This window comes from Cebidichthys violaceus, unplaced genomic scaffold (assembly GCF_023349555.1).
Source record: "Cebidichthys violaceus isolate CVI_PGR_0920_01 unplaced genomic scaffold, fCebVio1.0.p SCAF_24, whole genome shotgun sequence".
Taxonomy (NCBI): Eukaryota; Metazoa; Chordata; class Actinopteri; order Perciformes; family Stichaeidae; genus Cebidichthys; species Cebidichthys violaceus.
This window is the reverse complement of record NW_027176417.1, coordinates 2,604,874-2,615,335: the sequence shown is the minus strand read 5'-3', so window position 1 is coordinate 2,615,335 and position 10,462 is coordinate 2,604,874. Positions and strand designations below refer to the sequence as shown.

Below are 10,462 nucleotides of genomic sequence, written 5' to 3'. Positions count from 1 at the left end.
TCGTACATCTTCATAGAATGTTTGACTTCCTCATCTTGGGTGTTGGGCATTAAAATTAACCGCGCCACAGGATTGAGCCCACAACCTCCAGACTCCTAATCAGTCCTTTATCACCCTGAGCCATCAGATCTGACAGGCTGACCTGCTGCAGCGTCACACATTGTTCTGCAAAAATAAACTGTCACTCTTCTCTATAAAGCTTCTTCACTTTTGTTGTTAGTGTTTCAAATGTGTGGAGGAAACAGACTGGACCTTCCTGAAACACAGTTATGGTTTGATCATATTGTCACGCATCACTTGTGTCAGCACTTTCACTCAAAAATCACTGCTCCTCACGAGGAGCGAGCTCATGAACTCAGGTCTTCAGAGCAGTTTGCTAACTGACTGAGCTATTCAGTCACACTGCCTTCACTCAGCTCTTAAACACAGAAAACCTCTGGAAAAAAATAACATTTAAGCTATTTTACAAGAATGAGAGATTGTTCTGCACATTTCAGATTCACAAATAAAACATTAGATCACATTATGAATCATGTTAAGCTCTGGAGTCTCTAATTGGCCGTGGAAACAGACCGGACTATCCTGAACCAGAGTTTGGATTTGATCACTTCTCCTCTGGATGCCGCGCGTCACTCACTGTCAGCTGCTTATCTCAGTGAGCTATCCCTGAAGATCGAGGCCCGCCCATTTGTTCTGGGATTTGTTCTTCACACGGCGGGCCTCGAGCAAATTCCGTGCCGCGAGTCGAGAGCTTTTACTCATGAGAAAAACTGAAATTTCTACCGCTTGACCATCTATGACGTTTTAGTAACCCTAACCCTAACCCTAACTAAGCTTATATATAGTTTACTTAGTTAGGGTTAGGGTTAGGGTTAGGGTTACTAAAACGTCATAGATGGTCAAGCGGTAAGAATTTCAGTTTTTCTCGTTCGTGACAGCTCTCGACTCGCGGCATGGAATTTGCTCGAGGCCCACCGTGTGAAGAACAAATCCAATAAAAAAATTTGCAGGTCTCGAGCTTCAGGGATAGCTCACTGAGATAAGCAGCTGACAGTGAGTGACGCTTGGCATTCTGACGAGAAGGTATCAAATCCAAGCTGTGGTCTTTTTCCACGGTCAATTAGAGACACCAGAGCTGAACATGATTGATAATGTGATTCTGGTGTTTTATTTGTGAATCTGAAATGTGCAGAACAATCTCTCATTCTTGTAATGTAGCTTAAATGTTATTTTTTTCAGAGGTTTTCTTCATCTTGGGTGTTGGGCATTAAAAATAACCTCACCACGGGATGGAACCCACAACCTCCAGACTCCTGATCAGTTCTTTATCACCCTGAGCCATCAGATCTGACAGGCTGACCTGCTGCAGCGTCACACATTGTTCTGCAAAAATAAATTGTCACTCTTCTCTATAAAGCTCCTTCACTTCTGTTGTTAGTGTTTCAAATGTGTGGAGGAAACAGACTGGACCTTCCTGAAACACAGTTAGGGTTTGATCCTTTCACCTCATGTTGTCACGCATCACTTGTGTCAGCACTTTCGCTCAAAAATCACTGCTCCTCACGAGGAGCGAGCTCATTAACTCTGGTCTTCTGAGCAGTTTGCTAACTGACTGAGCTATTCAGTCACACTGTCTTCACTCAGCTCTTAAACACAGAAAACCTCTGGAAAAAAATAACATTTAAGCTACTTTACAAGAATGAGAGATTGTTCTGCACATTTCAGATTCACAAATAAAACATTAGATCACATTATGAATCATGTTAAGCTCTGGAGTCTCTAATTGGCCGTGGAAACAGACCGGACTATCCTGAACCAGAGTTTGGATTTGATCACTTCTCCTCTGGATGCCGCGCGTCACTCACTGTCAGCTGCTTATCTCAGTGAGCTATCCCTGAAGATCGAGGCCCGCCCATTTGTTCTGGGATTTGTTCTTCACACGGCGGGCCTCGAGCAAATTCCGTGCCGCGAGTCGAGAGCTTTTACTCATGAGAAAAACTGAAATTTCTACCGCTTGACCATCTATGACGTTTTAGTAACCCTAACCCTAACCCTAACTAAGCTTATATATAGTTTACTTAGTTAGGGTTAGGGTTAGGGTTAGGGTTACTAAAACGTCATAGATGGTCAAGCGGTAAGAATTTCAGTTTTTCTCGTTCGTGACAGCTCTCGACTCGCGGCATGGAATTTGCTCGAGGCCCACCGTGTGAAGAACAAATCCAATAAAAAAATTTGCAGGTCTCGAGCTTCAGGGATAGCTCACTGAGATAAGCAGCTGACAGTGAGTGACGCTTGGCATTCTGACGAGAAGGTATCAAATCCAAGCTGTGGTCTTTTTCCACGGTCAATTAGAGACACCAGAGCTGAACATGATTGATAATGTGATTCTGGTGTTTTATTTGTGAATCTGAAATGTGCAGAACAATCTCTCATTCTTGTAATGTAGCTTAAATGTTATTTTTTTCAGAGGTTTTCTTCATCTTGGGTGTTGGGCATTAAAAATAACCTCACCACGGGATGGAACCCACAACCTCCAGACTCCTGATCAGTTCTTTATCACCCTGAGCCATCAGATCTGACAGGCTGACCTGCTGCAGCGTCACACATTGTTCTGCAAAAATAAATTGTCACTCTTCTCTATAAAGCTCCTTCACTTCTGTTGTTAGTGTTTCAAATGTGTGGAGGAAACAGACTGGACCTTCCTGAAACACAGTTAGGGTTTGATCCTTTCACCTCATGTTGTCACGCATCACTTGTGTCAGCACTTTCGCTCAAAAATCACTGCTCCTCACGAGGAGCGAGCTCATTAACTCTGGTCTTCTGAGCAGTTTGCTAACTGACTGAGCTATTCAGTCACACTGTCTTCACTCAGCTCTTAAACACAGAAAACCTCTGGAAAAAAATAACATTTAAGCTACTTTACAAGAATGAGAGATTGTTCTGCACATTTCAGATTCACAAATAAAACATTAGATCACATTATGAATCAGCTCTGGTGTCTCTAATTGGCCGTGGAAACAGACCGGACTTTCCTGAACCAGAGTTTGGATTTGATCACTTCTCCTCAAGATGCCACACGTCACTCACTGTCAGCTGCTTATCTCAGTGAGCTATCCCTGAAGATCGAGGCCCGCCCATTTGTTCTGGGTTTTGTTCTTCACACGGCGGGCCTCGAGCAAATTCCATGCCGCGAGTCGAGAGCTTTCCCAAATGAGAAAAACTGAAATTCTTACCGCTTGACCATCTATGACGTTTTAGTAACCCTAACCCTAACCCTAACTAAGTAAACTATATATAAGCTTAGTTAGGGTTAGGGTTAGGGTTACTAAAACGTCATAGATGGTCAAGCGGTAGAAATTTCAGTTTTTCTCATGAGTAAAAGCTCTCGACTCGCGGCACGGAATTTGCTCGAGGCCCACCGTGTGAAGAACAAATCCCAGAACAAATAGGTGGGCCTCGATCTTCAGGGATAGCTCACTGAGATAAGCAGCTGACAGTGAGTGACGCGCGGCATCCAGAGGAGAAGTGATCAAATCCAAACTCTGGTTCAGGAAAGTCCGGTCTGTTTCCACAGCCAATGAGAGACTCCAGAGCTTAACATGATTCATAATGTCATCTAATGTTTTATTTGTGAATCTGAAATGTGCAGAACAATCTCTCATTCTTGTAAAGTAGCTTAAATGTTATTTTTTTCCAGAGGTTTTCTGTGTTTAAGAGCTGAGTGAAGGCAGTGTGACTGAATAGCTCAGTCAGTTAGCAAACTGCTCAGAAGACCTGAGTTCATGAGCTCGCTCCTCGTGAGGAGCAGTGATTTTTGAGCGAAAGTGCTGACACAAGTGATGCGTGACAACATGAGGTGAAAGGATCAAACCCTAACTGTGTTTCAGGAAGGTCCAGTCTGTTTCCTCCACACATTTGAAACACTAACAACAGAAGTGAAGGAGCTTTATAGAGAAGAGTGACAATTTATTTTTGCAGAACAATGTGTGACGCTGCAGCAGGTCAGCCTGTCAGATCTGATGGCTCAAGGTGATAGAGGACTGATCAGGAGTCTGGAGGTTGTGGGTTCCATCCCGTGGTGAGGTTATTTTTAATGCCCAACACCCAAGATGAAGAAAACCTCTGAAAAAAATAACATTTAAGCTACATTACAAGAATGAGAGATTGTTCTGCGCATTTCAGATTCACAAATAAAACACCAGAATCACATTATGAATCATGTTCAGCTCTGGTGTCTCTAATTGACCGTGGAAAAAGACCACAGCTTGGATTTGATACCTTCTCGTCAGGATGCCAAGCATCACTCACTGTCAGCTGCTTATCTCAGTGAGCTATCCCTGAAGCCCGAGGCCTGCAAATTTTTTTATTGGATTTGTTCTTCACACGGTGGGCCTCGAGCAAATTCCATGCCGCGAGTCGAGAGCTTTCACGAATGAGAAAAACTGAAATTCTTACCGCTTGACCATCTATGACGTTTTAGTAACCCTAACCCTAACCCTAACTAAGTAAACTATATATAAGCTTAGTTAGGGTTAGGGTTAGGGTTACTAAAACGTCATAGATGGTCAAGCGGTAGAAATTTCAGTTTTTCTCATGAGTAAAAGCTCTCGACTCGCGGCATGGAATTTGCTCGAGGCCCGCCGTGTGAAGAACAAAACCCAGAACAAATGGGCGGGCCTCGATCTTCAGGGATAGCTCACTGAGATAAGCAGCTGACAGTGAGTGACGCGCGGCATCCAGAGGAGAAGTGATCAAATCCAAACTCTGGTTCAGGAAAGTCCGGTCTGTTTCCATGGCCAATTAGAGACTCCAGAGCTTAACATGATTCATAATGTGATCTAATGTTTTATTTGTGAATCTGAAATGTGCAGAACAATCTCTCATTCTTGTAAAATAGCTTAAATGTTATTTTTTTCCAGAGGTTTTGTGTGTTTAAGAGCTGAGTGAAGGCAGTGTGACTGAATAGCTCAGTCAGTTAGCAAACTGCTCTGAAGACCTGAGTTCATGAGCTCGCTCCTCGTGAGGAGCAGTAATTTTTGAGTGAAAGTGCTGACACAAGTGATGCGTGACAATATGATCAAACCATAACTGTGTTTCAGGAAGGTCCAGTCTGTTTCCTCCACACATTTGAAACACTAACAACAAAAGTGAAGAAGCTTTATAGTGAAGAAGCTTTATAGAGAAGAGTGACAGTTTATTTTTGCAGAACAATGTGTGACGCTGCAGCAGGTCAGCCTGTCAGGTCTGATGGCTCAGGGTGATAGAGGACTGATCAGGAGTCTGGAGGTTGTGGGCTCAATCCTGTGGCGCGGTTAATTTTAATGCCCAACACCCAAGATGAGGAAGTCAAACATTCTATGAAGATGTACGACTTGACATAAGTGAGGCTGGGTTATGAGTGACTGGAGGTTATGAGTTTGTACCTTCAGTAATGCTTTACATTTTGAAGTGTGACACCATAAAGTAGGTGAATAAGTTCCAAAAGTCTCAGCAGAAGGACCGATCAGATAGCTCAGGATGATGGACGACTGGTTAGGAGACCAGAAGTTATGGGTTCGATCCCTGTGTGGTGCAGTGACTTTTAAGGTCAACCAGTCAAAACAGAGGAGACTAATATGCAATGACACAGACATGAGTATCAGATCAGATGGCTCGAGGTGATAGACGACTGCTTAGGATACAGGAGGTTATGGGTTCAATTCTTATGCGGTGCAGTAACTTTTGAGGTCCAACAGCCAAAGGACGAAGACAAATATACCAAGAGAAAAGGTCAAAGTGTGAGTGACATGGTGGCGTGGAAACGTAGTACCCGGTTAGGATGGCGTCGACCCGGGTTCGCTCCTCACCTATGTGAGGACATCAATGTCCACTGCCCCAGGGGTCGAGACGTCCGTCTCCTCCTGGGTTTTCGGAGGAATGAACGGAGATGGTTATGGAAATTTTTTTATTAAAAAAATTAGCTGCACAGCAAATTTTCAACTTTCGAACCACCCCCCACTCTCATAAGTTAGATCTCAGAGTAACCGCAGAGCAGCAGAAGAAGACGTGGATGAAGAGAAGAAACCCCGTCGTCCTCAGGTCTGGTCTGGAAAGTCTGCACTCATCTGGAGAGAGAAGAAGAGAAGGACAACGTTAGAACATGCATCACATACAGGAATTATTACTAATACTGCAACAATAACAATAAATACAACAAAGGTTATCAACGTTTTGATGACTGAGTGCAAACTATATTAGTACATTTATATGACAAACTATACTGTGACTTTGAAACTACTTTGAATGAACTATATTATACTACTAAATGACATTTTATAACAAACTACACTAATATTTTTTGATTATTTTGATACATTAAACTGATATTTTAATATTTGTATTGCATACTATATACTATGACATATATTATTAACTTTTTATGGCACTACATTGTTTTTTATTGCAGACTTTAGTATGACATTGTTTATAAATGTATTTTTAGGATACTAAACTTTTTTACGACATAACATTTTATGACACTATAGTGTGTTTTTTATGGCATATTATATTATTACTAAACTACGTAATTTTTGTAGGACACAATATTCTGGATTTGTTTAATGGTGTACTATAACAACATCTATTTATGAAGTTGTTCATGGACCACTATGACCTTTTTAAGACTTTATTATGATTTATTTATATTATGACATTTTAATGACAATATATTTTTTACTTTATGGCATAGTTTATGAGAAATGTTATGACACTAAAATAGGAAATTATTTGTAGCATAAGACTTTTATGTTTTTTATGACATATTATACTATATATATTATATTTGTATGGCATATTATATTATGACATTATATATATTATATTTTTATGGCATATTATATTATTTTATGACATATTATACATATTATATTTTTCTGGCATATTATATTATTTATGGTTTATATAGTTTATGAGAAATGTTATGAGACTAAATTAGGAAATTATTTGTAGCATAATACTTTTATGATGTTTTTTATGACATATTATTGAATTTATTTGAAGACATACTATACTATACTAGGACTTTTTAATTAGAAATTAAATGACACCAAAACAGGATTTGTATACAATACTATGACATTTTTATTTGACATTTTTATGACTACTTTATTTATGACATATTATATTATATATATTATATTTTTATGGCATATTGTATTTATTTATGACATATTATACATATTATATTTTTATGACATATTATATTATATATATTATATTTTTATGACATATTATATTATATATATTATATTTTTATGGCATATTGTATTTATTTATGACATTATATTATATATATATTATATTTTTATGGCATATTGTATTTATTTATGACATATATTATATATATTATATTTTTATGACATATTATAATATATATATTATATTTTTATGGCATATTGTATTAATTTATGACATTATATTATATATATATTATATTTGTATGGCATATATTATTTTATGACATATATATTATATTTGTATGGCATATTGTATTTATTTATGACATTATACTATATATATTATATTTTTATGGCATATTATATTATTTTATGACATATTATATTATATATATTATATTTTTATGGCATATTGTATTTATTTATGACATATTATATTATATATATTATATTTTTATGACATATTATATTATATATATTATATTCTTATGGCATATTGTATTTATTTATGACATTATATTATATATATATTACATTTTTATGGCATATTGTATTTATTTATGACATTATATATATTATATTTGTATGGCATATATTATTTTATGACATTATATATATTATATTTGTATGGCATATTGTATTTATTTATGACATTATACTATATATATTATATTTTTATGGCATATTATATTATTTTATGACATATTATATTATATATATTATATTTTTATGGCATATTGTATTTATTTATGACATATTATATTATATATATTATATTTTTATGACATATTATATTATATATATTATATTTTTATGGCATATTGTATTTATTTATGACATTATATTATATATATATTATATTTTTATGGCATATTGTATTTATTTATGACATTATATATATTATATTTGTATGGCATATTGTATTTATTTATGACATTATACTATATATATTATATTTGTATGGCATATTATATTATTTTATGACATATTATATTATATATATTATATTTTTATGACATATTATATTATATATATTATATTTGTATGACATATTGTATTTATTTATGACATTATATTATATATATATTATATTTTTATGGCATATTGTATTTATTTATGACATTATATATATTATATTTGTATGGCATATATTATTTTATGACATATATATTATATTTGTATGGCATATTATATTTATTTATGATATTATACTATATATATTATATTTTTATGGCATATTATATTGTTTTATGACATATTATATTATATATATTATATTTTTATGGCATATTGTATTTATTTATGACATTATACTATATATATTATATTTTTATGGCATATTATATTATTTTATGACATATTGTATATATTATATTTGTATGGCATATTGTATTTATTTATGACATACTAAACTATAATTTTGTAGGACACAATATTCTGGATTTGTTTAATGGTGTACTATAACAACATCTATTTATGAAGTTGTTCATGGACCACTATGACCTTTTTAAGACTTTATTATGATTTATTTATATTATGACATTTTAATGACAATATATTTATTACTTTATGGCATAGTTTATGAGAAATGTTATGACACTAAAATAGGAAATTATTTGTAGCATAATACTTTTATGATATTTTTTATGACATACTATTGAATTTATTTGAAGACATACTATACTATACGAGGACTTTTTAATTAGAAATTAAATGACACCAAAACAGGATTTGTATACAATACTATGACATTTTTATTTGACATTTGTATGACTACTAAACCAACAACAGCTACTATTTGACTTGATATTTACCAAATGTTTGCTTCAAGCGCTGCAGTTGTCGTCTCCTCCAGGAGCTTCAAGTCTCTTTGTTCATTCAGCAGTCTGGACCAAAAACAGAGAAGAGAAAACACCAACATTTACTGACAGCACACGGCCTTCTGCTCCAGTAACAGACTCTCTGTATCAGTGTTAATGCAAGATGGATGAAAACCAACACAGCTGATAATAAGAACAGAGCTCCTACCTCAGAGCTTCAGCACAGAGACGTTCCTTCAGCTGGTCTGTATCAGGTCTTCTCCCCAGATGTCATCCATTGAGCCTCATCTACAAGCACCTGTCTTAACATGGAAGTGAAAGACACACATTAATATTACACGTGCATAGCTTTTACAGTGATATGTATCGTGAGCGTTAACACTGGAAAGTGGAGAATGTTCATCAATAAAAAGACAAACACTAACCTGAAGAGAATAGGTTTACAGCCGTCTACATAAATAAATAAAGTCAGTTTTGAGTTGCAATCATTTCAAGTTGAACCATTTTGCACACATTCACATCAACCTTGGTGTCTGACATTCATTTTGCACTGATAAATTCACTTTCCATTTATTTAGCTTTTAATTCATTTCACTACAATTAAGAGAAGATATACTTTATTGTCCCGCAGGGGAATTTGTCTTGTATAAAAGCTTGTATCAAAGTGTGTTTCCAGGACACTAAATTACATATTTATGTGACATTGGGATACAGCATAAGCCTCCAATTATAAGAATAATAGTCAGACTTTGTAGCCAATTGACCCTTCACTGAGCAGTGAAGTTATTTATTATTTTATAAATCAAATATCACCCAAACTATGCCCAATTTAAAAATATATATGTGCTGCAGGTGACGTGCAGCTTGTCACACTACACTGCATGAAGAATGCACTGATTCAATATTATATTAAATATTTTTCTAATACCTCTTTTCGTCATTGCACTTTGTAGACTGCACTTTAGCAAATGTCTGTTTCAAACAAAGCTTCTCTTACTAGTTATTGATCCAGGAAGTTCGAATCTGAGAATAAGTTGGAAAGACACGCACAGGTGGCGTTGATTAGCTTCAACGGCTGCAGCGAGCATGTGTTTGTGTGTTTGTTTGTTTGTTTGTTTGTTTGTGTGTCCGTTCAGCCTCTGACAAACCTCACAACTCACCTAAAACTGCATGATGTTTTCCTCCACTCTCGCTCTCCTTTAGCGCTTTTACATTTCGTCCAAAATACGTCTTTTTGCAGCAGCTTCGTGAAGAACCGGTGGAAGCGCGACGCTTGAGTTGTTGTCAGCCGTGGCGCATGCGTCATCGGGTCAGCTCGTCGAAGTGAGCAAAGTAGCGTCACGGCGGGATGACGCACGGATGGGGGGCGTGTCGGTTTTTGGGCGTCATCGCCACACCAGGGTCCCGTCATGAAAAATGTATTATTTA

The 10,462-nt window shown here is 36.0% G+C and overlaps 1 long non-coding RNA gene across 3 annotated transcripts; it reads right to left on the bottom strand.

Annotated features, from left to right (window-relative positions):
- Positions 1–5,927: 5,927 nt before the first annotated feature.
- LOC137879015 (uncharacterized) lies at positions 5,928–10,319 on the bottom strand. 3 transcript variants are annotated; one of them, XR_011103686.1, is made up of 5 exons: positions 10,195–10,319; positions 9,460–9,484; positions 9,243–9,336; positions 9,029–9,100; positions 5,928–6,104 (listed from the first exon to the last, which is right to left on the bottom strand). It is a non-coding gene; the product is annotated as an uncharacterized lncRNA (long non-coding RNA). The 3 variants fall into 3 exon arrangements; XR_011103685.1 differs by lacking the exon at positions 9,460–9,484; XR_011103687.1 differs by lacking the exon at positions 9,460–9,484 and having other exon boundaries at positions 9,243–9,332.
- Positions 10,320–10,462: the final 143 nt, after the last annotated feature.